Raw genomic sequence first — 6,020 nt, forward strand, 5'->3', positions numbered from 1 at the left:
TCACTTAGAGTAGCTTAGAGTTAGAGAGAGACTACTGATGAGTTATGGTTTCAACTTGATGTGTTTTGTCATCCAAGGTCCAGGTTACCAGGCTTCCAGACTTGAAGATGTCAGTTAACAAATACGACATTCAATCTGAGGTTTTGCCTACAGGTCTGGGAACTGACAATGCAGAACATAGAACACAACTTCAGAAGCTGTGCAGCCACATGAACATATTGGACATGCAGAAAACTTGGAGCCCTTGTAAGAGTTTACAAGGTCTTTTGAGCATACACTTTATGAAAAAAGAAGGAGATGTTTTCATGATTGATATTACTGTGTGTTTCGTTTGAACACAGAAACAATAGTGTTTGTAATATGTCTGCATTCCTGTGACTGTCTGTAGTGGGTCTGGGACGGTAGTGACTTTCCACAGCAGCTCCTGCAGTGCTGTGCTTACTGTTGATATCAATATTATGACTACCGCTCGCACAGCATCAGGGCTGTCCCTCCAGCATTCCTTTCCCGACCTTCACCAATAACTGTGGGTGGGCATGATCTTGGCACGGGCCATGGCCAGGACAGCTGACCCAGGCTGACCAAGGAGGTATTCCATACCCTAAGACATCAGCTCAGGAATATAAACTGGGGGAGAGGAGCAGGAAGGGGAGGCGAGATGCATTTCTGGCCTTCCCAAAGCAACCGCTACGCGTACCGCAGCCCTGCTTCTCGGGAGGTGGCCGGACATCGCTGCTGATGGGAAGTGGAGAGGAACAGCTTTATCTGCTTCTGCTTTGCTTCCCGCGCGCGGCTTTGCTGCTTCTTTATTAAACTGCTTTTATCTCAACCCACGAGACTCCCATCTTATTTTCTCTCCTTCCCTGGCTTGCTGAGGAGGTGGGGGACAGAGTGGTGTGGTGGGCACCTGGCATCCAGCCAGGCTCAAACTACCACACCTACTTACCACTGTAGTTGGGGTCTGTGTACCTGCTTTCTTGTAGTGTCCACACGCAGTGGCATAACTTCTACTGGCAGCCTGTATGTTTTCAATGGGAACTGAGCAGCCCAAGTGCATGGGATTGGAGATAAGTCCCACAGGAAAGCAGCTGCAAATGTGACACAGTGCAAGATGATAGACTACAATGGGACCTACTTACCACTATAGGTGGAGTCTGCCTTCCTGCTTTCTTGTAGCTCCCATACTCAGTGGTAGAGCTTAACCGATACCATGTGTTATTTCAATGGGAGCTGAGGAGTCCCAGTGAGTGGGAATGGAGATAGCTCCCTCAGGAAAGCAGCTGCAAATGTGACACAGTGCTGGCTGATACACTGCATGGGGATATCACAGCACACGTGGGCACTGCAATGGGGTTCAGTGACATTGCCGCACATGTGGCAACTGCAGAGAGACTCTGTGACATCACAGCAGACGTGGGCATGGCAAAAGTGCTCTATAACATCACATCACCTCTGGACACTCTGACAGTGCTCTGTGACATCACAGCACATATGGGTACTGCATCCAGGCTGTGTGACATCATAGAATCGTAGAATGGTAGGGGTTGGAACGGACCATTAGATATCATCTAGACCAACCCTCTCCCCCACAATCAAGTTCACCTAGATCAGGTCGCACAGGAACGTGTCCAGGCTTATGCTGAAGTCCTCCAAGGAAGGAGACTCCACAAGCCCTGTGGGCAACCTGTTCCAGTGCTCCGTCTTCCTCTTCCGCGGACGTTTGACATCACAGCACAACTGAACACTGCAAGAGTGCTCTGTGACATCACAGCACAGGTGTGCACTGCAACAGGAGTGTGTAATACAACAGCCCATCTGGCCTTTGCAGCGGCGCTGTGTGACATGACAGCACTTGTGGGCACTGTAGCAGTGCTCTAAGACTTCACATCATATCTGGGCACTGAAACGGGTTTCTGTGGCATCACAGCAGACGTTGTCACTGCAACAGTGCTCTGTGACATCACAGCACAACTAGGTACTGCAACACGGCTGTGTGACATTGCAGGAGATGTGGGCATTGCAGATGTTGTGCTGTGTGTATTGCATCACAGCACATCTGGGCACCACTACACTGCTCTGTGACATCATTGCTTATCTAGGCACTGGAATGGGGCTCTGTGACATCACATCACATCCGGACACTGCGGCAGTATTCTGTGACGTCACATCACCTTTGGGCACAGCAACAGTGCTGTGTGACATCACAGGACGTCTGGGCACTGTAGCAGTGCTCTAAGGCTTCACATCATATCTGGGCACTGAAACGGGACTCTCTGACATCACAGCACATCTGGGCACTGCAACAGTGCTCTATAACATCTTACCTTAACTGCACACTGCTACAGTGCTCTGTGACATTACAAGACATCTGAGCACTCAATCACTGCTGTGATATATAACAGCATCACTAGGCCCTGGCACGGTGCTCTGTGACATCACAGCACATCTGGGAAAGGCAGCAGTGCTCTGTGACATCACAGAACATGTGCACAGTGCAACAGGACTGTGTAACACAACAGCACATCTGGGTTTTGCAGCAGGGCTGTGTGACCTTACAGCACATCTGGCCACTCCAATAGTGCTCTGTGACATCACAGGACGTCTGGGCACTGGACACACACTGCTCTGAGACTTCACATAGTATCTGGGCACTGAAACGAGACTCTGTCATCACAGCAGACGTGGGCACTGCAACAGTGCTCTGAAACATCCTATCACAAGAGGACATTGCTAGGGTGCCTGTGAGATCACAGCACAAGTGGGAACTGCAGTGGTACTCTGTGACATCACAGCACATCTGGGCAGTGCTACACTGCTCCGTGACATCATAGCACATCTGGGCCCTGCAACAGGGCCGTGTGACATCACAGCACATCTGGGCATGACAAGGGGGTGTGTGAAATCAGAGAACATCTAGGCACTACAACAGGACTGTGTGGCATAGCAGTACATGTGGGCATTGCAGAGGTTGTGCGGTGTGCGTCGCATCACAGCACATCTGGGCAGTGCTACACTGCTCCGTGACATCATAGCATATCTAGGCACTGGAACGGGGCTGTAGGACATCACAGAAAATCTGGGCACTGCAACAAGAGTGTTTGACATCACATCACATCCAGACACTGTCGTGGGGTTCTGCGACGTCCTAGTACTAGGCAGTGCAACAGTGCTCTGTGACATCACAGCACATCTGGGAAAGGCAACAGTACTCTGTGACATCATAAGACGTGTGCACTGCAATAGGACTATGTAACGCGACAGCACATCTGGGCTTTGCAGCAGGGCTGTGTGATATGACAGCACATCTGGGCACTGCAATAGTGCTCTGTGACATCACAGCACATCTGGACACTGGACACACAGTGCTCTGAGATTTCACACAATATCTGGGCACTGAAATGAGACTCTGTGACATCACAGCAGACGTGGGCATGGCAACAGTTCTCTATAACATCACATCACCTCTGGATGCCTCAACAGTGCTCTGTGACATCACAGCACATCTGGGTACTGCATCTAGACTGTGTGACATCATAGAATCCTAGAGTGGTAGGGGTTGGAAGGGACCATTAGAGATCATCTAGAGCAACCCCCTCCCCCAGAATTCAGTTCACCTAGATCAGGTCGCACAAGAACGTGTCCAGGCTTGTGCTGAAATCCTCCAAGGAAGGAGACTCCACAAGCCCTCTGGGCAGCCTGTTCTGCAGGGTTTCTTTTTCTTTGTGCAGGGGTTCTTCTTTGTTGCGCGAAACGGGAGTGACCAGACGCCAATCTGATGTGCATCAGCTCCAATTTATTGTCACATCATCATCACTTCTATACCTTTTCAAATGCTTTGTACGTGCCACAATTCATGGCAAATAGTTAATACTAAGCATCACGCACTATGCATAAGGCCTCAAAGTTTCATTTTGGTAACAACTTAAACACCAACCTCACTGTGTTTAAACACCATCCTTCTTGTGCTTAAAACATCAGCCTTATTGTGTCTAAAATATCACCCCATCTGTTTGGCCTTCAGTTAGTTTTCTCTCACACTATGGTTATGCTTACCTTACGTCTAGTTACCTTTATATTATTGTTAGTTACATATGTTACCATTTATTAGTCAAGTACAGTCAATCATACAATGCTAAATTGAATGCTATAGGTGTGGAAAGGCAAGCGGCATATGATTTATTTACTGCATTCTTGCAGAAGCGCCAGATAAAGGGTATAGATCTGCAAAAAGACCTACCAGGGTTGTTAGCTTATGGGTATGCTAAGGGAGTGTTTCAGAATCCACAGACAGTGCATGAATTGAGCGAATGGCGTAGATTTGGGCATTTGCTGTGGGAAGCTACCCTGGAGGACGATGAGATAGCTGAAAAGTTAGGGAAGTTTTGGAGCATAGTGCACAATGAGTTGTTGCAACATCAGGCAGAAAAGAAGGCTGCTGAGCACGCATCAGCAGCACAGAGTAAGAACAAAAACGATGAGCGTGACTGGTTCCAATCCACCTCGCTGGCTCCTACCGTCTCAAAAGTAATGCTCCCCCCCCCCCCCCCCGTGTAGAAAATGACCCTGGAGGCACGGACGGGGTACGAGAACCATATGAGCCATCAGCCCCTCCCGAGGAACAAGAGTGCCGGCCTAAAGAGCCCCCGCCTCCCCCCCCCCCCCCCCCATTTAGTGAGCCTGTCCCTGGGGCAGAGAGTGAACTGGCAGAGGCACCGACAGTAGTGCCGGGAGAGGTGCCGAGAGTAGCGCCGGGAGCAGCGCCGGGAGAGGTGCCGAGAGTAGCGCCGGGAGAAGCGCCGGGAGAGGTGCCGGGAGAGGTGCCGAGAGTAGCGCCGGGAGAGGTGCCGAGAGTAGCGCCGGGAGCAGCGCCGGGAGAGGTGCCGGGAGAGGTGCCGGGAGAGGTGCCGAGAGCAGCGCCTGGAGCAGCACCGAGAGCAGCGTCGGGAGCGGCGCTGAGGCGGATGATACCGAGAAAAAAGAAAAAGTTTCTTCTCTACACAAGAGTATTTACAAAGTCAGAGAGGCGAAGGGGCTTCGGAGCAGAGCCCCCGCGGGAGAGCTGCTTCCCATTCGAGCCCAACCCGCCGAGTTACCCCTGGGACGACTCGCAGGGGAATGCCGAGCGGGCAGAGTCGGGTCGGGGTGCAGCACAGGATGATCAGAGGAGAGTGGGGAGCGCGACCCCGTGTTAGACTGGGCACCATCGGGCATGTGAGGGGAGAAAAATAAAACACGGGAGAGAGTAACAGCGGCTGCGCCGCCGCCGCCGGGGACGGCACGGAGTGAGCCAGACCCCCCCCGCCCCTTCCATCCGCAGCCGCCGCCGCGCAGCCGCTTCCCGCGCCCGGTCGGTGTCTCCGGAGCCCCCCACACACACCGCGCCGACACCGCCGGCCCCGGCCCTCACGGACCGCTGGGCTCGTCCTTTCCATCCTCAGTCCCTTGCCTCAACGAGTGTAAACACTGGGGTTTTGTGGAAATTCTGAGGGATTTGGGTGGAATTTTATAGAGGAAAAGCGGTGTTTTTGAGCAATTCTGAGGGAAAAAGTAGAGTTTTTGTTTATTTGTGTTCTGGTTTAGCAAGGAGCAGCTTTTGGCTTAGTAAGAGGGGGAGGGGGTTGCAGTGAAGACCCGAGAAAGAGTTTGCGGACTCTCCCCCGGCTCCTGGGTTCACACCCACCTCCGCCCGGCTGGGCCAATCTGGCGCCTCTGCGATCATTATTTAGGGGACGGGAATGTGAAATGCGAGGCAGGAGGTGTAAGAGTGACACGAGATGGAGGCGACCACGCGGACCCTTCAGCCGGAGAAGGAGGAAGGAAGGAAGGAGAAGCAACAGACCGGAGACTCCTCTGCAAGCCGTGGCGAGAATGCAGCTGTGCCCCTGCAGCCTGTGGAGATCCATGGCAGGAGCGAGAGTTCCCAGCAGCTCCGTGTGAGTGAGCCCGGACGGGAGAGGGACTGTGTGGGGAGGGGCCATGGCCCAGGCCGTGCTGGAGAGCCTGCACGCCGCAGAGCAGCC

Source organism: Colius striatus, unplaced genomic scaffold (genome assembly GCF_028858725.1).
Source record: "Colius striatus isolate bColStr4 unplaced genomic scaffold, bColStr4.1.hap1 scaffold_36, whole genome shotgun sequence".
NCBI lineage: Eukaryota > Metazoa > Chordata > Aves > Coliiformes > Coliidae > Colius > Colius striatus.